At 41.5% G+C, this 23,439-nt stretch overlaps 3 pseudogenes; all 3 read right to left on the reverse strand.

Annotated features, from left to right (window-relative positions):
- Positions 1–384: 384 nt before the first annotated feature.
- Positions 385–3,631, reverse strand: LOC149514900 (25S ribosomal RNA; annotated as a pseudogene).
- A 431-nt stretch (positions 3,632–4,062) lies between these two features.
- On the reverse strand, positions 4,063–5,364 carry LOC149514901 (18S ribosomal RNA; annotated as a pseudogene).
- Positions 5,365–5,713: 349 nt separating this feature from the next.
- LOC149514902 (18S ribosomal RNA) lies at positions 5,714–7,445 on the reverse strand (annotated as a pseudogene).
- Between the last annotated feature and the right edge of the window lie 15,994 nt (positions 7,446–23,439).

Consider the following 23,439-nt stretch of genomic DNA (forward strand, 5'->3'; position numbering starts at 1 on the left):
TAAAGTGCCAGCATCTGGCGATAGTGTTTGAGTCAACATCCCACACCATGGCCTAGCATCTATATATGGTGTCCAAGGTAACAATGGGCTAGCATCTGTCGATTATGTTTGATGTGATTGCCTGTACCAACCAAGGGCCACATGTTATCGATGGTGTTTGAGGTAACAACTTGCATTAAGGGCCATTGTGTGTACCAAGGGCAAACCATTCCCTATAACAAATACCAAGGGCATTTGGTTGTTGTTTACTTGGACTTCTAAGGGAGAGATGTCATCACCCAGCCAAATCGATTGTAATAGGGAACACCATTCATCCCCAACCCAGAGGTATGCAGTGTAAAAAATAAAGTGAGTGGACTTTGGTGGGTGTGAAGTGAGGGACGGATGAATCGAAGCGACGAAGGGCTGAATCTTAGTAGATCATGGTAGCAAGGTCACTTTACCACTTACAATACCTTGTCACATATTTAAGCCATCTGTAAAGGATTTTACCCACCACTCCATGGGAATGAGCCTTAAGGAGGCCCATATGGCTTGTCCACCATAAGGGCTACACCTACAACATGTGCCATTGAGGGCCATGGGCCCCTACTAAGGTTGGCAATTGGGCGATAGGTGTGTGCATTATTTCTAGCCTAGATTCTAACTTAGAGGTGTTTAGTCATAATCTAGTGCATGGTAGCTTTAGACTACTAGCTTTTCAAGCAAACATGATGACCAATTATGCGAATCAATGGTTCCTCTCATACTAGGTGTAACGCTACCATCAATAGGGTAAAACTAACCTATCTCATGGTAGTCTAAACCTAGCTCATGTTTCCTAGTGGTGTGAGTGAACAATCTAACACTTGGTGAATTTTGCTTCACAATGAAAGGAAGAGCCAACATCAAAGAATCAAAAAACAATGTCGCTATGAATGCTTGGTTATCATAAGCCAATTATCCCTCTGGTAACTTTTCTAACACCTCTAGCTTCAAATTTTAAAGATCTAAAGGATCGATAGGCCACACTTTTATGATTCGTATTTGTACTGAAAAATATAATCAAATAACCTTTTACTTTTTTGTTCCATACAAGATTTCTATTATTGTTGAGCTCATCTTAGGACACCCACATTATCTTTTAACAAATGTGCTACCTTAGCCAAACTCCCCACCTAACAAGGTCGTCTGCTTGGATTGATCGACCAAGGGCAATTTTGGTTCCAAAAGAAAGGGTCATGTCCCATCTCTGATTCATCGAATAAGTAAAATAATGTTAAAAGTTGTGATATTTCAATTTTGTCCAAGGGCTCCCACTTATCCTATACCTCTCAAGTCATTTCACAAAGTTGGACTTTGCCAAGCTCATCCCCTTAGTTGTTGTTTTGTTAGATAATAAATAGGGATAGTGGGAATCTCATTAATCCATTTATGCACATCACTAATTAGATGACGAGGCATTTGGTTACCCTAAGAGAGTCATAGTTACTCACGCTATTTACCTGCACTTGGTTGAATTTCTTCACTTTGACATTCAAAGCACTGGGCAAAAATCACATTGAGTGAGCATCCATAGGGACCATTGCAATGTTTTGTTTTAATTAAATAGTTGGATTCCCCTTATTCATAACAGTTCTGAGTCGACTATTCGTCATCTAGGAAAGACCCCCAAGGGAGCCATTCCAAGTCTATCCCCTAGTTGGCATGTGATGACCCATTCTCATTGTAATAGTAGCCGATGGGTTCAGGATTGTGACCCCCATGCCTAGCCTTTAGAGCCAACATTTTTCTCAAGGTTACAAATCCATTTTACCGACATCCTTTACCTATATTGGTTCATTGACCAGAGGTTGTTCACCTTAGAGACCTGATGCGATTATGAGTATGATTGGGCATAGATCGTAGTTGGTTCTCTAGATTTTCAAAGGTCGGCAGGGGCTCATTATACACCATGCAATGTGTAGTGCTCTTTTGGTTGTTGGACCCTACCTTTGGTTGAGCCATTTTCAGGGTAGGCAAGCCATTAAATAAAAAAGATAACTCTTCCCGAGGCCTCCACCAACATCTTCAAACTTCTTAACATTGCCATTAGTCACCGCATCTTGGTTTAAGAATTTTAGCTTGATTCCTTTTTGAAGCTTGTGCTGGATGTGCTATCGGATGACCTTTCCCTATCTTTTAGGATCGACTAACCCATGTGCAAGTGCCATTTACATTGAACTTTTCCCTTCTTCGGCCTTCAAATTTCTTATTTGAATATTTGCTACTACCACCAAGATATATACTGATGGTCGCTCTGGTTATGCTTTGGGTTTTGCACTGCCTTTACACCTTGCTATTCATTAGGTCCTGGCCCTTGCCCTAACAGCCATATATAGGTCGTGTGCTTAAGCACCATCCATTTTTAGAGCTAGTTGATTTGGCAGGTGAGTTATTATACACTCCTTAGTGGATTTTGACTTTTATTACCACTATCCTATTATCTTAATTGACCGACACCCTTTGTGGGTTCTAGGTTAACATGCAGTTAGGCATCGTAATCTAGCTTCTAGTTCATCCTACATCACCAGTTCTGCTTAACAAAATGGCCCACTAGGAGCTCATGATTCCATGGAGCGGCTTCATGAAGTAGCCTCACCTTCTTACCTATTTTAAGTTTAAGAAGAGGTCAAGGGTGTTGCACTTATGATGCCTCTAATCATTGGCTTTACTTGATAGAACTTGCTAAGGGCTCCAGCTATCATGAGAGAAACTTTAGAGGGAGCTAGCTACTAGACATTTCAATTAGTTTTTCACCCTATACCGAAGTCAGACAAATGATTTGCATGTTAGTATTGCTACAGGCCTCCACCAGAGTTTCCTCTGCCTTTGCCTCACTCAGGCGCAATTCAAAAGATCAAGTTTGGTTGGTAGTGCACTTACAAGGGATCTTGCCAATTAGTTTCCTTATGCCTTATGGGTTTTCTAGCTCATTGACTTGCACACATGTCAGACTCCTTGGTTCATGTTTCAAGATTGGCTAGATGGGGAGCTTGTAGGTTGACCTCAGAAGCACATGTGGGTTGACACACATCTAGATGGCATGTGTTGCATTCCATGATAGTGGCGACAACGTCTCTGTAAGCATATAAAAAGTTTGAGCTTAGGCCATTGCCATGATATGCATCAATCCATACCCCAAGTTGATTGGTGGACCAGCTCTTACCATTCCACATCCAACTGAGGTGCATCCCTAGCCCCCATCTACTTTTCTACCAATAATTTCATGCACTTTTTAACTCTTTTTTTAAAGTCCCTTTCATCTTTCCCTCATGATACTTGTTCATTATTAGTCTCTTCCTTGTATTTAGCCTTGGATAGAATTTACTACCTGATTAGAGCTACATTTCTAAACAACTCGACTCGCAGATAGTGCCTCATGGTGTGATAGGGTCTAGGCATAACGGGACTTTCACCGCTCTTTGATACCTCATTAGAGACAATGCATGCTGGGAGCTTTACCAGTAATGATCACAGCACTATCATTATCGGGGACTCACTTTTGGGCCAATAACAACCGATGAGATCATAAAAGGCCATTTTTTGCCCCCTCACCTGAAACTCAATGGGTGGGGGGTTAGAGGGGGTGATGATGCATGACACCCAGGCAATCAGGCCCTTGGCCTAATGGCTTGGGCTGAAACTTGCATTCAAAGACTCGATGGCTCATGGGATTCTGCAATTCACACCAAGTATCATATTTCACTATGTTCTTCATTGATGCGAGAGTTGAGATATCTATTGTTGAGAGTTGTTTTAGTTTTTCATGACAAAATGAGTCACGGTGCCACCCATGCATGCAATGGGAACTGATGATAATGGTAGACATGCTCTTTTTCATTTTGATCCCTTGGTCCGATTTATGCTGGGGATTCGTTATTCGACCAAAAGTGATGAGACTAATTGTTTTGCTCATTCGACAGGTAAAACAAAGTGACCATCGTGCACACCCACAACTGAAAGAGCCTTGGGGTACGAAGGCTACCTCGCCCCATCGATGTTTTGTTAAGATATTCACGTCATTCATTAAGCAAGTTTCAACAATGATCTTTCCACAAGTTCACCTATGAAAACCTTGTTATGACTTCTCCTTCCTCTAAATGATAAAGTTTAGTGGACTTCTCATGATGTCATAGGCAACAAACCATCCACGTTGCCATAATTTGAACATTTCATGGACCATTCAATTGGTAGGAGTGATAGGTGATGTGTACAAAGGGTAGGGATGTAGTTAATGCAAGCTGATGACTCACGCTTACTAGGAATTCCTCATTGAAGACCAACAATGGTAATGATCTATCCTTATCATGATGAAATTTCAAAAATTACCAAGCCTTATTAGCCAAGTCTATAGAGACATTGAATACATTAGTGTATTATGCGTGCGGGCCCAAAATATCTAAGGGTATCATAGACTTGTTATTGCCTCAAACTTCCTTACCCTAAAAAGCCATAGTCATTCTAAAAAGCTAGCCATAAAGGTTCACCTTCACATAGCTAGTTAGTAGGCTAAGGTCTCGTTCGTTAATTGAATTAAACAAACAAATCGCTCCACTAACTAAGAATGGCCATGCACTACCACCCATAAAATAAAAAAAGAGCTCTTAATCTATCAATCCTTAGTATGTCTAGACTTGGTAAGTTTCCATGTGTTGAGTCAAATTAAGCCATAAGCTCCACTACTAGTGGTGCCCTTTCATCAATTCCTTTAAGCTTCAACCTTATGACCATACTCCACCTGAAACCCAAAGACTTTAATTTCTTATAAGCTGTTAGAGGAGTCCTAAATGTAGCATCCATTGACCATTGTTTAGCATCATTTATGGTTAAGACTAAGACAGTATCTAATCATCTTTGAGCCTTCAACTTTCATTCTTGATTAATGAAAACATCCTTGGCAAATGCTTTTATAGTTGTTCATCTTTCATAAATCCAAGAATTTCACATTTGACTATGAAATACGAATGTCCTTGACTATCCCTATTAATCAATACTCTAATCACCATAGCATCATCAAAAAATTGAACAACAGCAATGAAGCTTTCGACGATTAAAGGTGGGGGGCCAGGGGGTGTGCACACATGATATGTGATAAGTGCTGGTCCTTGGCCCTTATATTGGCCCTTTATCCCCCAATGAATCTTAATAACTCACAACCCCTTAACGAGCATCAAAGCTTTTATGGTTCACAGTCAGTAGCCATTCAAGTGTCTGAAATGGGGACACTTTTTTCAAATGGCCACAAAATCTTCTACACTGATTTTTTAGCTGAATGTTTTTGTGAATGCTAACAAAAATACAAGAATTTTTCTACACATGGGATTTTGCAATTCTCACCAAGTATAACATTTTGCTATGTTCTTCATCAATGTGAGACCTAAGATATCTATTGCTGAAAGTCATTTTGGTTTTTTATGACAAAAAGAGTCACGGTGCCACTTGCAAACATACTGCGAAAGGGATTGCAACATCACATGCGCTCTTTTTCATTCTAGTTCCTTAGCGCGATATGAATCGAGGGCTCATTATTTGGCCACAAACGATGATACTAATCATTTTGCCCACTCAAGAGGCAAAACAAATTGACCATCGCACAAGCCCAAGGCTAGAAGAGGCTCAGGGCATGAAGGCACGCTTGCCCTATCAGTGTTTCATTAACACATTTGTGGGTCATTCGTTAAGCAAGTTTCAACAATGATATTTCCCTAGGTTCACCTACATAAACATGGTTACAACCTCTCTCTCTTCTAAATGATAAGGTTCAGTGGACTTCCCATGATGTCGTAGGTAGCAAACCATCCACGTCACCATGATCCAAACACTTCACTAGACATTCAATCAGTAGGATGGGCGGTGTGTAAAAAGGGCAAGGATGTAGTTAACATGAGCTGATGACTTGCATTTACTATCCCATGATGAAATTTCAAAGATTACCCAAACCTATCAGCCAAGGCTATAGACTCATTGAATACATCAATATAGCACACTTGCAACCCAGAACATCTAAGGGCATCATAAACCTGTTATTGCCTTGAACTTCCTTAGCTTAAGTAGCCATAGTCCCTTTAAGAAGCTAGCCACAAAGGATCACCTCCATATAGCTAGTTAGCAAGCTGAGGTCTTGTTCATTAATTGATTTAACTAGACAAATCACTCCACTAACTAAGAACTACCATGCACCACCTTCCATAGAATCAAGAAAGTGCTCTTAGTCTATCAATCTTTACTATGTCTAAACCTGGTAAGTTTCCCTATATTGATTCAAATTAAGCCATAGGTTGCACTCTTGGTGGTGCCCTTCCATCAATTCCTTTAAGTTTTAGCCTTGTAACCATACTCTCCCCAGAACCCAAAGACTTTGATTTCTCATAAGGTGTCGACGGAGTCTTGAAAGTAACATCCATCGGTCCTTGGTCGACATCATTTATGGTTGAGACTAGGATGATATCTAATCATCTTCAAGCTTGTAACTTTTATTTTTGATTAATGAAAACATCTTTGATAAATGCTTTCACAATTGTTCATCTTTCATAAATCCAAAAATTTCATCTCTGACTATGAAATACGAATGCCCCCGACTATCCTTGTTAATTATTACTTTGATCTCAAAGGCCACCATATATAGAAATCCTATAATGTTATCTTATGCTAATGTATACAAGTACAGGCCTACTTTGAGCACTCTATTTTTTTCAAAATAGCAGCACTAGAGGAATGACCTGACCAGTTAAGGCTATGAGCACATCTCTATCAAAGGGATCAGTAGATCGATGCTCACTGTGGGTAGGCCAGATGACCCAACCCTAATTTTGACCATGAGCTTTTTAACTGCAACAACTGGAATTACCATAGCTACTGGCACTAGACTTGCCCTCCAATGGATGCTTATTAAGGGATTTAGATTGTACTCATTTCAATTACCGAACTCATAGAGCCCGATATTATTATTTATTGTGACTACCACCCCATGTCAGGATTGGGTAATTTGCACACTTGCTACCTTCTTTAGATTTGCTAGCTGTTTCTTAGGATCTCTCTTCGGATTGAACCCTAATTCTCTGCTACCCGTCACCACCATGGTAGGCCACTATCCTACCATCGAAAGTTGATAAGGTAAAAATTTGAATAATGCATCACCGGCATAAAGGCCGCACAATTTATTGAGTTATTATGAATCATTAGAGCAATGGTTAAAGCCCGTGTCAACCTTTTATCTAATAAATGCATCCCTTCTAGAAGTTAGGGTTTGTTACACGTATTAGCTCTAGAATTACTATGGTCATTTGAGTAGTAGATACCATTAAACAAACTATAATTGATTTAATGAGCCATTTGTAGTTTCATAGTTTGAATTAGCAAATACTTACACATGCATGGCTTAATCTTTAAGACAAACTTTTGACACTGGTAGGATCAACCACATAGCATTCTTTTAGGATGTTAGCACCTCATGGACCTAAATACACTGATAAAGCAACAAAGAAAGCCAACATGAAGCACAAGTGTTATGCATGTTGAGCATGTAAAATCCTATGCCCATAAAACATTTCGCATCTAAGAGCTTGATCGAACACTATTGCACCAATGTGGCCACACAGGTTTGGGTGGCATACTTGGGACATGAGGTATGATTGAGGTCAACCCATAGCCCCTAAGGACATAAGACGGATAAGGGATGCTAAGACATCCAGTTTCAATTGATTTAGGTATGCAGCATAAGATCCCGATTGTGCCTCTAGGGTACGATGACCACATGAGGGAGATTAAAGATGATGGCATGTCAACAATTCGATGAATCAAGCATGGAGCCTAAAATCGATGTATCTCTAGAAAAGCGTTAGCTAACTTTGTTAAAGCTTAGAAACCTTAAAACTATCTAGAAGGCCCTTAATAGCCATACACTTGGATTCATTATAACCATTAGTACCAAAGGGGCTCAATTATAAATAGGAGAACCTTCCCCTTATTTATACATAAGCCATAACCAAGTGAACATAGAGAAGCAGGAATGTAAGCATTAGCAACATAGTCTTTGAGAGCCTTTGTAGAGAACACATAAGGGGCTGTGTTCCAAGAATAAGTGTACATCCCCATCAAGTAAATAAACTACTATTGCCTTAACCATTTCCTTTCTAGCTTTTTCCTAAACTCGTAGGAGGTTAGTTGAGTTCCAGCATAAGTGAATGGCATAATCGATTAGTGTATGGCACCTAGTCGGTTTAAAGACTAACTTAGGAATATAAATAATAGTTTCCCACCTAAGGTTGCATGGTAGCTAGGCTTAAGCTCCCAGCCCATGATAGTTGGTATCAGTGCTATTTCTAACTAGAGTTAGTATCAGAGTAAGTTTCAAACCTTGGTTACGATCAGTGTTGGTGTCAGTTTGAGTGCACGAGTAGCTTGTGTGTTAGTGTGTCAGTTGTGCTATAAACTTGCAATGGGAAGTATTGTGTGGGCGATTACTGGTTGTCAATGCCAAGAGTGGGGCATAAATACGTGTGGGTGCTCCTAAGTAAATTATGGGAAGTTCTTAGTCCAAGTTTTGTAATTATGATGCACATGAAAAAGCATGGCTAGTAACTTTCAAGTGGAGTGCATAAGTGAAGTGCAAGAGGGCAACCCACCTATAAGCAAAGAGAAAAAGACCGATTCGAAGGATCTATTATCATCCATGGCTTCTCGACTGGCAAAATGAAAGTTAGCCATGAGAGATTTGAAGGATCAGTTTAAAGACACTGAGGATTGCATCCAACAGCTGGACTTGGCATAGGAAAAGCTTAAAAAAGAGATGCATTATGTCTTGACTCGAGAGATAGAAGTGCTTACACAACAAAATGAAGCTCTAAAAGCTCAAGTGGTAGCCTTATAAGAAGAACTAGAGCAACTCAAGCAAGAATTTGTTGTATTTTGGGTTGGAAAGTTGCAAACAAAGTTTAGGACCTAGGGTGAAAGTCCTAAGCCAAAGCCATTTGTTAGAAGTTGCTCAACTAAAGAAGTTGACAACTTCATGTGGGGCATAGGGTATACTTCATAGTGGTTAGTACAGTGAAGGAAGCCATGGTAAGCATGCTATCATGTACTTAACTAATGTGGCCTTGTTATGGTGGCATCGAAGGTACAATAGCATGCAGTTTGGGTACACTGCAATCACCACATGGGATCAGTTTATGAGCGAACTAATAAGATAGTTTAAGTTAGAGTATGCAAAAGAAAAAGCTCAGGTAAAGCATCACCCATTCACTCATAAAGGAAGAGTGTGAGACTATTATTGAGAGTTCTTGGAACTATCACTTATGGTTCCCAGCATAGCCAAGCAAGAAGCCTTCTTATACTTCTTTGACTGGTTAAAGTCATGGGCAAGTATCGAGCTAAAGTAGCGTAAGGTCCAAAACTTGAGTCAAGCAATTACAGTTGCCAAATCGTTGGTTAAGCATCAATATACCAAGTTTCTTAAGCCTAGGGGTAGCAGCTTAAGTGGGGGAGACAAGAGTAACTGCTCTTCATTAGAGGATGAGGTTGAGGAAAAGCCACGACATCACAATGCAAGGGTCGAAGAGCCTGATAAGGATAAAGGTAAGAAGGCTATTACCTTTAACCACTTCTTGTGTTCAGGGTCACATATACCTAGGGATAGACCATAATAAAAGAAGCTTGTAGCCATTGTAGAGACTTATAAGGAGTCCAATGACAAGAATAATGGTAGCAATCAGCACGTTGAGGACTCTAATGGTGTGTTGAGACTTGGTGCTATTCGGATGAACCAAGAGGAGTGAACTTCTCAAGCTCTCGATGAAGGCGATAATGGTGTGGCTATGGAGAGCCACAAGTCAAGCTAATAAGATTAGTAGAGTGTGGTCATGGAAAGCCACCAGTTAAACCAAAGAGATTAGGCAGACCCTTTCGTTAGAGTGTACAAGGGTGACTCTTAAGCAAAAATTGGTTTGGCAACAAACGTGTCACTGTCAAGGTAAGAGAAAGGGGTGATCATGATCAGGCACCAAGGACCATCGAGATAAGAGACAAATAATGAACCAGTGTGCGTGTGCGCTAGAGGATTGACATTTCCTTTGCAACAAAGGTATTGCTAGGACAAGCGAAAAAGAATATCATAAACTGTGCATGAGTCCTAGACCAAAAGGATCACATGATAGGACTTGCTCGAGATGGTGCAAGTGAAGCACTAGGAAAGATTGAGACCAAGGTCCTAAAGGAACATATTTTACCCAAGTGTACGGGCTAAGGCTAGGGCTAGAATGTAAGAGTACACTCATAGTGAGCTACAAGGTGCTAAGCATGAGGGCTGCTTGCTAGAAGGTTTTAGAATACCCCAGGATGTAGGACAAGTAGTCAGGTATAAAAAAGCCTAGAACTACCTAGAGATAGGCCATGTATATAGGTATGGAAAGGTTTAGAGAAGCTTGGAGGTAGACCAAGTGCATGGGCACCAAAGGTTTCAAAAGGGCTAGGCATAGGCACATGGAAAGACACTGTAGCACATAGATAAAGAAGCTTTTAGAAGACCCTAGCTATAGGTAGAGTGGCACCTAGATGAAGAAGACTTTAGAACCCATTTGGCGTAGGCACTCAGTGAAAGTGTTTGAACTCTTCCAAACCTAGGGCTCGATAGGGAGCCTAAGACTAGCATATCTCTAGAAAGGCTTTAGCCGACCTTATTGGAGCTTGGTCACCTTAGAACTATCTAGAAGGGCCTTAATGACCATATAGTTTGATTCATTGTAACCACAAGTACCAATAAGGCTTAAGTATAAATAGTAGAGCCTCCCTCTCATTTGTACAAAAGCCATAACTAAATGAAAGCATATGGAAGCATGAGTGTGAACATTAGGGACTTGAGCCTTAAGAGCCTTTGTAAAGAAGACATAAGGACAAACATACCCCATCAAGTAAATATACTAGTCTTGCCTTAACCGTTTCTTTCATAGTTTTCTCTTAAACTCCTAAGAGGTTAGTCAAGTTCCAGCACAAGTGCACGGCACAGTTGGTTTGTGCATGGCACCGAGTCTTTTTAAAGGCTGACTTAGGCATATGGATGATGGTTTCCCACCTAAGGTCGCATGGTAGGTAGGCTTAAGCTCCCAGCCAATGATAATTGGTATCAAGCCAGTTCTAAATGGAGTTGGTATTAAAGTAGGTTTCAAACCTTGGTTACAATCGGTGTTGGTGTCAATTCTAGTGCATGCGTAGCTTGAGTGTTAGTGGGTCAATTATGCTATAGACTTGTAATGGGAAGTGTTGTATGGGTGATTGTTAGTTGTCGGTGCTAAGAATAGGGCATAAATACACTTGAGTGCTCTTAATGAAATTATGGAAAATCCTTAGTCTGAGCTTTGCAATTATGGTGCATGTGCCAAAGCATGGCTAGTAACCTTCAGGTGAAGTTCACGAGTGAAGTGCAAAAGGGCTGCCCACCCACAACAAGGGGAAAAAAGCTAGTTTGAAGGATCTGTTGTCATCTATGGACTCTCGGTTGGTAAAATGTGAGTTAGCCATAGGAGATTTGATGGATTAGTTCAAGGACACTAAGCATTGTATCCAAGAGTTAGACTTGATATGGGAAGAACTCAAAGAAGAGATGCATGATGCCTTGACTCTAGAGATAGAAATGCTTACACAGTATAATGAAGCTCTAAAGGCTCAAGTGGTAGGCTTACGAGAATAAATAGAGCAACTTAGGCTAGAGTTTGTTGCGTTTCAAGCTACCATAGTTGCAAACAGGGGTTTAGGACCTACGATGAAAGTGCCCAAGCCAAAGCCATTCACAAGAAGTCACTCAACTAAAGAAGTCAACAACTTTGTATGGGGCATAGAGTAGTACTTTTGAATGGCTGGTATAGCACAGGAGGCTAAGGTAAACACTGTTGCCATGAACTTAATTGACGTGGCCCTATTATGGTGTTGTCAAAGCTGCAATAGCATGCAGCAAGGGGAGACTGCAACACCACATGGGATTAATTTGTAAGGAAACTAACAAGATAGTTTAAACTAGAGTATGATAAGAGGAAGCTTGGGTGAAGCTTCATCAGCTCACTCAAATGGAAAGAGTGTAAGACTATTGTCAGGAGTTCTTAGAATTGTCACTTATGATTCCCAACATGGGTGAGCAAAAAGCCTTGTTCTACTTCCTTGATAGGTTAAAGCCATGGGCAAGAATCAAGTTAAAGTGGCATAAGGTCCAAAACTTGAGTCAGGCAATTGTAATTTCCAAATCATTGGTCGAGTATGAGTACACCAAGTCTTCCAAGACTAGGGACAATAGCTTAAGTGAGAGAGACAAGAGTAATCACTCTTTATCAAAAGATGAGGTTGAGGAGAAGCTTTCGCATTGCAAGGAAAAGGGTCGAGGAGTCTAACAAAGACAAAGGTAAGAAGGCCATTACCTTTACCTACTTCTTGTGTTTAAGATCACATAGGCCCAGAGATTGCCCACAATAAGAAAAGCTTGTAGCCATTGTAAAGACTTATAAGGAGTCCAATGACAAGAATAATGGTAGCAATCAGCACCTTGAAGACTCCAATGGTGTGTTGAGGCTCAGTGCTATTTGATTGAGCCAAAAAAAGTAAAACTCTTAAGCTCTTGATAAAGGTGATAACAGTGTGGCTACAAAAAGCCACTAATCAAGCCAATAAGATCAGCAGAGTGTGGACATGGAGAGCCACTAGTCAAACCAAAGAGATCAACTAAACCCCTTTTATCAAAGTGCATAGTGGGTGACTCTGAAGAGAAAGTCAGTTTAATAGTAGACACATTAGTGTCAAGGCAACATAAAGGGATGATCACGATTAGGTGCCAAAGGCTATTGGGATAAGCGATAAACATCTATCTAGCATGCATGTGTGGTAAAAGATTGGCATTCCTCTAGCAACAAGGGCATTGCTAGAACAAGTGAGAGAGAATGTCACGGATCATGTATGAGTCGTCGACCAAGAGGGTCACATGATGAGACTTGCTCAAGATGGTGAGATGAAGCATTAGGTAGGTTCAAGACCAAGTTCTTAAAGGCACATACTTTACCCAAGTGTGTGGGCCAAGGCTAAGGCTAGAGTGTAGGAGTACTTTCATGGTGAGCTACATGGTGTCAGACAAGATGATTGCTTGCTAAAAGGTTTTAGAACACCCTAGGATGTGGTGTAGGCAGTTAGACATAGAAAGGCTAAGAACATGGAAGGGTTAGATAAACCTGTAGGTAGGCTAGGTGCGCGGGTACCAAAAGTTTTAGAAGGACCAAGCATAGGCATAGTGACAAGCATTGTAGCATCTAGATGAAGAAGCCTGTAAAAGGTTAGTCGAGTTCTAGCACAAGTGCATGACATAGTTGATTAATGCATGACACCAAGTTGGTTTAAAGGCTAACTTAGACATACAAATGGTAGTTTCCCACCTAAGGCTGAATGGTAGCTAGGCTTAAGCTCTTGGCTTGTGACATAGGCATAGGCTTGAGTTCAGCACAACTAAGCCTTTTTTCCACATACATGTTAATTGGTCAAGGCCATAGGCACCTACAGGTCACTAGACTAACCAGTCACCAAATAACATGATGAGAAGGCAAGAATGGCCTAGATTTTGCTCTAGGGACATTATGATGGATATATGCAATGACAGGCCCATCATGTACACCTATTCCTCTTATGGAAAGGAAAGGGGGGCTCAGACAACCAACTATTAAAAAGCATGAGAGATTTTATAGATATGCTTGTAGTAGACATTAGAGCATTTGAAATGCGAACACTTTTTTTAAACGGGCACATCCTGCACCAAGATTCCATAGGTTTTGATGGTGCTCAAGGCATGTCCTGACACTAAGGCCCAGCATATGCTGATGGTGTTTAACGTAACTGCCAACATCGAAAGCCATTTACTACCAATGCTGATCGAGGCATGTGTCCAAACCAAAGGTAGCATATGCCAATGATGGTTGAGGCAAGTTCCCATACCAAAGGCTAACTTGTGCTAATGATGTTTGAGGTATGTGCCCACACCATGCACCAGCATGTGCCATTAATGGTTAAGGCCTTAGTCAAACTTTGATTTTAGGCCACGATGCACATATTAGCTTAGGCATATGTTGGTTCAGCATTTTTTTACCTAGGGCACCATCGTTGGAGAACTTGATCGGTGACATTAGAGGTTCCAGTGATTGGGGGTAAGGGCTAGGGAGGTGTTCGCACATTATATATGATGGGCACTAGTCCTTAGCCCTTATATTAGCCTTATATGCCCAAGGAACCTTGACAACTCACACCCCTTAAAAAACGTAAGAGCTTTTACAGGTTCGCAGCTAGTAGCCATTCAAGAGTCTAAAATAAGGGCATTTTTTTCAAATGGCCAAAAAATCTTCTACACTTTAATTTTTTAGTTGAAGTTTTTTATAGAAGCCAATAAAAATACAAGGATCATGTATACCAAAATTAGTGCCAAAACTCCTTTTAAAAAAATTTTAGAAAATCTAAATCGAGAAAAATTTTAAAATTTATAAAAAATAAAAAATGAGTCATCTTGCCATGAAACTTCACATGAAGGCTTAAAGGACCATTATATGAATTTACAACCATAAAAATGTCATTGGTATAACAAAAATATGATGATGTGCTTGAACCCACCTATTGCCTAATCATGGTGCACATGGTGCATAGCTTAGGCCCAGGATACTTACGCATGGTATAAGGCCTAACATATGTTGATCATGTTAAGGGAATTACCTACACAAAGGCTAGCATGTGTCGATGGGGGTCAAAGCATGTGTTGAGATAAAGGGCCAACAAGTCCCGATGGTGGTTGAGATAAATGCATGCACTAAGGGTCTTTCGATGTCGATGGAGGTCAAGGCATGTGATGTGTCATAGTCCATTGGTCCAAGCCTAAGGGTTCTTTTTGAGTCAAGGAATAGTTTTAGTTCTAGTAGGATAGGGTTTGACAGCCACAAAGACCATGCCTTGAGGCCTTCTAAAGGCCCAAGTTGTAGGGAACTACCCAAAATAGTGGTATAGGTAGTGATAAAGACTCCAAAGTCTCAGGCATAATGTTTAGGTTTGGTAGAATTGAGCCAGGCCTAGTTATGGGAACTAGTGAGTGCTTATATGAATTTGCAAGCCATAAAAATGGCATTGGCATGGTAGAAATATAAAAATGTGCCTTAACCCACCAACTACCTAATCGCGGTATGCATAGTGCATAGCTCGAGCCTAGGATACCTATATGTGGTGAGTGGCTTAGCATGTGCCAATGTGTTCAAGGGAACTACTCACATAAAAGGTGAGCATGTTTTAATGGTGGTCAAAGCATGACCTGAGACTAAGGGTCAATATATCCTGATGGTGGTTGAGGCATGTGCATGTATCACAGTCCACATACTACTCTAATCCCATAGGTTTTTCATAAGTCAAGGAGCAATTCCAATTCTAGCAAGACAAGGTTTGATGGCTAGATGGATAGGCCTTGAGGCTTACTAAGAGCCCAGGTTGTGGAAAGCTAGCCTAGAATAAAGGTATGGGTAGTGATCAAGATTTAAGAGGCTTAAGCATGGTGCTCATGTTTGACAGAATTGAGTTAGACCCAGGTATGGGTGCTAGTGAGCACTTATATAAATTTACAAGCTATAAAAATGGCATTGGCATGATAGAAATATAAAGATATGGTTACACCCACCTACTACCCTGTTATGGTGTGCATGGTGCATGTGTCATGCCCTAGACAGGTGCTAGGTGCACAAGCTCAAGCACCCGAGGTTGAGGCTCGTGCACCTGGAGCATTAGCAGGGATTTGCATACTAGGCCTTGGTGAGGAGTCCAGATCATCGGTACAGCATAAAACAAGATCTTCTAAAAGCACGTTGGATTAGTAGAAGCCTTCTAGAGGATTTGGTTGACCCTAAAAATCAAGAAACAGAGTCCTGTATTAATGTAATTTGTGTAATCCTTGATTGATTGTAATTCCTTGATTCTAGGGATTTAGCCATAAGTGTAGCTGGAGGCCTCAACTATAAATAGAGGGTCACCCTACCCTCTTTTATACATCATTTACACTTTTGCTTTAGTAAAATATAGAGCATATTCCAGCAATCTCTTGTTCTTTTATTTTTCTCAAACTTGCGCATTCTATTCTTCCTATTGTTCTGGTGCTCGTACACTTGTGTTCTAGGCTGACTTAGGCTAGAAAGAGGTGATTCCAAGCCTAAGGTTGACGAATTTTGAGTCTTAGGTCAGAGCCCATGATAGTTGGTATTAAAGTAGTTTTGGTTCTTCTTGTTTGTGTGTGTGTAGGTTAGATCACAGTCAAGGAGATGGCATCCCAATGCAATATGGCTAGCCAACAACCAGAGGCCCAGAAAGAAAGGCAAAAAAGGGGTAAGAAGACCAGTTCGAGAGACATCTAGTCTACCATAGATGAGAGGCTGTCCAAGGTGGAGGTGATCATGGGTGGCATGAAAGAGAAGCTTGATGATGTGGAGACTCATATTGAAGTGCTAGACTCCATGGAGGAGGAGCTCAAGGGTGAGTTACAAGTTGCTCTCAATCAAGGCTTCGATGTGATCCCCCAAAAGGAATGAGACCTTTGAGGCATAAGTGGAGACCATGCGCGATGGCATGAAGGCCATGTGCAAAGAGATAAAGGAGCTCAGGAGCGAGTTCGCTGCATGCAAGACTACTATAGGGATTGGCATATTTGCTGGGGCATCTAAGACCCATGTGGAGATCACCAAGCTCTAAGGGTTCAAGGGGACTAGGGCAATCAAAGAAGTAGACAACTACCTGTGGGGCATGGAGTAGTACTTCTAGGCCACAGGCATGCAAGATAAAGCTACCAAGGTAAGCACTACATCAATGTATCTTACTGATGTTGCCTTGTTATGGTGAAGGTGCAGGTGTGTTGATGTGAGGTGTGGGGTGCCATGATTGGAACCTAGGCAGAGTTCCAAAATGAGTTCAGAGAGTAGTTATACTTAGAGTATGCCAACGATGAGGCATGGGCAAAGTTGTGTAGGCTTACCCAACAAGGGGAGATAAGGGATTATGTCCAGAAATTCTCTGAACTGATGCTTCAAATCTAAAATCTGAGTAAGATAGAGGGTATATTTTCTTTCATGGATAGGTTGAAGCTGTAGGTGAAGTGCCATAGATCGAGACTTAATCTCCAAGCCTACATGGCTTTAGGACCCAAGCGTGCATAAATCCGGTGTCCTAGATTAGCCTACCTACTATGATTCACACCCTTGTGAGGTATTGTTTGCTCTGACCCCTCTCACCTCATAGTTTTATCCCACAAAAGGTGCCTCACAAGGAGAAAGAGGTGTGAACCCTTATTCCCAAGACCAATTCTAGTATTTAACTGATGTCAGATTTCTGACTTCACTTCAAGACCATGACATCTTTCCCCACTCCAATGAGGGCCCACCATCCTCCATGGCATATCTTTAGTACCCTATAGAGTTGGCTTTGATTCCACTTGTCATAAATCAAGACTTAATATCCAAGCCTATGTGACTGCAAGACCTAAGCATGCACTCATCCAGCATCTTAGATTAGCCTACTTACTACGGTTCACACCCTTGTAAGGTATTGTCTACTTTAGCCCCTCTGGCCTTATGGTTTTATCCCACAAAAGGTGCCTCACAAGGAAGAAGAGGTGTGAACCCTTATATCCTAAGACCAACTCTAGTACTTAACTGATATGGGATCTTAACTTCACTTCAGGACCATGATAGAAGTATGAGCTACAAAGGCAGGGAGTTCGTGACTTGGCTAAAGCCATGACTACTATTAAGTCCTTAGTGGAATTCAAACAATTGAACAAGTTTAAGTCTTCCAAGCCCAAGGGAAAAAGTAAGGACAAGAGGGACCAAGAGAAGTAGTCCAAGGGAAAAAACCATGATTGGTAATCCAAAGATAACGATCAAAACCGTTCAGACAAAGATGGTGAGAGAAAGCCACTAGCAAGGAAGTGGAAGGCAAAGGGGGATCGAGAGCCACTCGTATGCTACCTATGTGGAAAGAGCTACATAGCATGTAACTACCCACAAAAGGGTAAGCTAGCTGTTATAGACAAGGAGTTTGATGAAGAGCCAAAGGTAGGGGTAGCAAAGCTTAGGTTGTTAGTGCTCAATGCTGTCAAGAGTAAGGGGAGCTGTAAACCAAAGGGCTTGATATTTGTTGATCTGATGGTTACGGGTCAGAAGGTGAGTGCACTGGTGGACGCAGGTGCCTCACACTTGTTTATTTCATGGGTTTGAACCCAAGAGGTCAAATTTAAGGTGTAAAAAAGAACTAGTACCATCAAGACAATGAACTCCAAGGAAGCTCTAGCTATTATAGTAGCTTAAGGAGTGGAGTTGTAGCTTAGAGACTAGAAGGGCAAGAAAACCAATAAGGTAATACCCTTGGATGACTATGAGTTTGTGATTGGGTTGGATATCCTTGTTTAGATTAACGCCTTCCTTGTGCCTTTTGCCAATTGTATTTGCATTCTAGATGTATAGTGCCAATGCCTTGTACCATCGAGGTGAGGGTTCAAGATTGGGTCTAAGGTGGTGTTAGCCATTCAATTTGCCAAGGTAGTGAACAAGGAGAAAGACACCTTCTTGGTAGCCCTGAAGTATGAAGAGTCAAGGGAAGATGAGTCTAATACCCTCTTGGAGGTGCTAAAGGTGCTGGAGTCTTTTAGTGATGTGATGCTCGTAAAGCTGCCTAACAAGCTACCACCTAAGAGGAAGGTGGACCATAAGATCAAGCTGGTGCCCAAGCCTAAGCCACTAGCTAGAGCCCCTTACCGAATGTCCCCACCAGAGTTGTAGGAGTTAAAGAAATAGCTCAAGGAGTTGATTGATACTGGCTTTATCAGGCTATCTAAGGTGCCATATGGTGCACTCATTTTATTCCAGCATAAGCATGATGGGTTGTTGCAGTTGTGTATAGATTATCAAGCTTTGAACAAGCTGACCATCAAGAACAAGTATCCTATTCCACTCATTGTGAAATTGTTTGACCAACTTGGGAGTTCAAGGTGGTTCACCAAGCTGGATTTGAGATCAGGCTACAATCAGGTCAGGATCGTGGAAAGAGATAAGCCCAAGACAATGTGTGTCACTCGGTATGGCTCATATGAGTTCTTGTTCATGCCATTTGGACTCACTAATGCCCCAGCAACCTTTTGTACACTCATGAACAAGGTACTTCAGTCATTCCTTGATCGATTTGTTGTGGTTTATCTAAATGACATTATGATCTATAGCTAGAAGTTGGGAGAGCATGTAGACCACTTGAGACAGGTGTTCGAGGTGTTATAAGTGCACAAGCTATATGTTAAAAAGGAAAAGTGCTCATTTGCCCAGTAAGAGATCTTGTTCTTAGGCCGCATAGGGAAAGGTGGTAGGATTCGCATGGATGAAGGCAATGTGCATGCAATATTGGAGTGGGAACCAACAACCAAGGTCACTGAGTTGAGGTCATTCCTTAGGCTGGTCAACTACTACAGATCAAAGGCCACTCAACCATAACCACGCCATTAATTGACTTACTCAAGAAAAAAAAAGCATGGTAGTGGAGTGTAGGGTGCCAAGAAGCCATTAATCGGTTGAAGCATGCTATGATCAAGAAACCAGTCTTGGCCTTGCCAGACCATGCCAAGTAGTATGAGGTGCATATATACACATTAGATTATGTAATAGGGGGTGTGTTGATGTAGGATGGACATCCGGTTGCATTCGAGAGTCAAAAAGCTCAATGAGACTAAGCGTAGGTACATGGTCTAAGAGAAAGAGATGACTACAATGGTGCACTACTTACGTACTTAGGGCCATTACCAATTGGGGTCGAGGTTTGTGGTCAGAATGGACAATGTGGCAACCAATTACTTCTAGTCATAGAAGAAGCTATCCACCAAGCAGGTGAGGTGGTAGGATTTTCTTATGGAGTTTGATTTCTAGATGAAGTATAAGCCAGGGTGGGTGAACCTACTAGTTGATGCCCTGAGCAGAAAGGCAAACCTTACTACCATTAGCCAACCAAAAGGGCCTTTAGTGCCATGCATCAAGGAAGGGCTTGTGCATGATCCTACACCCAAGGCTCTCATGGAGTATGCCTAACAAGGTAAGACTATGCGATTTTGGTTGCAGGATGGTTTATTGTACACCAAGGGTAGTAGGCTGTTTGTGCCATAGCATGGGATGCTTTGTAGGGAAGTCATGCATGAGTCCCATGATTTAAGGTTGGTTGGACACCCAAGGGTGAGTCGTACCTTGGCTTTGATAGAGGATTGATACTACTAGTTGTACATGAAGGAAGATGTAGAGGCCTATGCGAAGAATTGTCTTGTGTTTCAACATGACAAGGTGGAGCTCAAGAAACCAAGTGATCTCTTGGAACCATTGCCAGTGCCAGAGCAACCATAGGAGAGCATCACTCTGGACTTTATAGTCAGTCTACCCAAAGCAGAGGGATTTGGAAGTATCATGGTAGTGATGGACAGGTTTTCCAAGTATGGGATTTTCATTCCAACAACTAAAGAGTGCCTAGCCGAAGAAGTAGCCTAGTTGTTCCTGAAGAACATGGTGAAGTACTAGGGAGTGCTGAGAAACATTGTTAGTGATCGAGACAAGCATTTCACAGGTAGGTTCTAGACTGAGTTATTCAAGTTATTGAGATCAGACTTGAACTTTTCCACCAGCATACATCCGCAGACTGATGAATAGACTGAGCATGCGAATAGGCTATTAGAGGTCTACCTCAGGCACTATGGGAGTGCCATGCAAAAGGACTGGCCAAAGTTATTAGATGTCACCCAATTTTCTTCCAACTTATAAAGGAACGAAGCAATGAACTAGATTCCATTCGAGATCATGACAGGTCAGTAACCGCTAACACCCGATTTGATTACTGTAGGTTATACAAGGCAGAAATTTAATAGTATACAAGTTTGCAAAGGCTTGGTAGGAGCAATCTGACTTGGCCAAAGTGTATCTACATAAAGCAGCAAAGAGGTTGAAGAAGTGGGTAGACCAGAATAGGTGGGACATGCAGTTCCAAGTAGAATACTTAGTGTTGGTGAAGCTACATCCCATTGTGTGCCATAAGGGGCTGCACAAAGGCCTAGTCCAAAGGTATGAAGGACCTTTTTGAGTAGTCAAGAGAGTAGGCAAGGTTGCCTATAAGTTAGATATGCCACCCAATCTAAAGGTACACTCGATGTTCCAAGTTAGCATGCTCAAGCAATTTTGTAAGGATAAAGGAGATCTAGGATGGGCAGAGTCAAAGCATGCACCATTGAAAGCTAGGGCCTTATATGAGAAAGAGGCCCACAGCATCATAGTTGACCAAAAAGTGAGGCAGAAGAACAAATAACCAAGACAGGAGTACTTGGTGTGTTGGAAGGGACTTTCAAATAGTAAGGCAAGCTAGGAACCAACAGAAGACTTATGGTAGTTTTGGGACTAGATGAAGCAGTACGATGCAAAGGATGCAACGAGGGCATTGCGTAATCAAGTGGGTGAGAATGTCATGCTTTGTGCAAGTGTGCCAAGTGCACAGGCTCAAGCAATCGAGGTTGAGGGTCGTGCACCAGGAGCATTAGTGAAGGTTTACAGACTAGCCCTTGAAAAAAAGTCCAAACCGCCTGCATAGCATACAGGCCAGCTTGCACAACCAAGGCCAAGCTCACAAGATGCCTGTACCACATCCAAGAAGGCCCAAGAGAGAAAGTGTACAATAAGATCTTCTAGAAATGCATAGGATCAGTAGGAGCCTTCTAGAAAATTTAGTTGACCCTAAAAATCTGGAAGCAGAATCATGTATTAATGTAATCTGTGTGATCCTAGATTGATTGTAATTCTTTGATTCTAAGGATTTAGCCATAAGTGCAGTTGGAGACCTCAACTATAAATACAGGGTCACCCTACCCTCATTTATACATCATCTTACACTTTTGCTTCAGTGAAATATAGAGTATATTCCAACAATTCTCTTGTTCTTCTATTTTTCTCAAACTTGTGCATTCTGTCCTTTCCATTATTCTAGTGCTAGCACACTTGTGTTCTAGGCTAACTTAGGCTAAAAGGTAGTGATTCCAAGCCTAAGGCCGCACAGATTCTAAGTCTTAGGTTGAAGCCCATGACACACATCCTGAGCCTAGGATACTCGCGCATAGTGTACGACACAACATGTGTTGATGGTGGTCGAAGTATATGTCAAGACCAAGGGCCAAGATGTATCAATTGTGGTTAAGGCATATGCATGTGTCATAGTTTGTAAGCTGGTCCAAGCCTATGGGTTCTTTCTGAGTTAAGGAGTAGTTCTAGTTCTAGTGGGATAGGGTCCGATAGCTAAAAGGACCAGGCATTGAAGCCTACTAGAGACCCAAGTTATGAGAAACTAGCATAGAGTAGTGGTATGGGTAGTGATCAAGACTCTTGAGGCTCAGACACAATGTTCATGTTTGGCAAAATTGAACCAGGCCTAGGTATGGGTAATAGTGAGTGCTTACGCAAATTTACAAGCAATAAAAATAGCATTGGCATGGCAAAAATATGAAGATGTGCTTGAGCCCACCTACTATTTATCATGTGTGCATGGTGCCTAGCCCAGCATATGTTGATGGTGTCTAAGGGAACTACTTGCACAAAGGGCCTACATGTGTTAATGGTGGTCAAAACATACACTAAGACCATGGGCCAACATGTCCCGATGGTGCTTGAGGCATGTGCATGTGTCATGGGCCTAGGACTTAAACCAAATGTGCCATGTGGCCTTAGGCTGGACTCTCTCGTATGCCTAAGTTAGCATGCAAACACTTTCAAGTAATGAGCACTCAAAAGAACATTGAAAGGCACTATAAAGCTAGAAAAGGCTAGAAAGCAAGAGAAGCTTGGAAATGCTATAACTTGTATTCATTTAAGTGTTGTTGTATACCAAATAAGGGTGGGGAAGCCCTCTATTTATAGTTGAAGCCCCCATGAATCAATGGCTAGGATTGACTCAATCCAATGGCTATTACAATGTCCAAGATTACAAAGAGATTACATGAGATATACGTCAAGAGTTTGAATTGTGTAGGGAAGTATACTATCATGGGAGCCTCCAAATCCTTCTAGAAAGTTCTATCTATTAGGTCTACTTGGGCCTGATGATAGTTGGGTCTACTATGGCCTGGTGTGCCCACACTAAGGCCTAGTCCACTTGCACCGGGGCTTAGTCCATTTGAGGCCCATCTACAAGTGTTAACCTTGGTCTGAAGAGCTTGCATGGGTGGTTTTGGTGCTTGTGCATGCATTCTGCTCTCAAAGGGTTCTTATCAAGATAGGAAATGGTTCTAAAGCAACATGGACCAAGTCATAATGTAAGGAAAACTAGGTTCAGAGGTGTAATGAAGGCCCTATGTGTAGGACCATGACCTAGAATGGGTGTGCAGGCACT

Source organism: Durio zibethinus, chromosome 15 (genome assembly GCF_047325235.1).
Source record: "Durio zibethinus cultivar Kanyao isolate XHJ-2024 chromosome 15, ASM4732523v1, whole genome shotgun sequence".
NCBI classification, from domain to species: domain Eukaryota; kingdom Viridiplantae; phylum Streptophyta; class Magnoliopsida; order Malvales; family Malvaceae; genus Durio; species Durio zibethinus.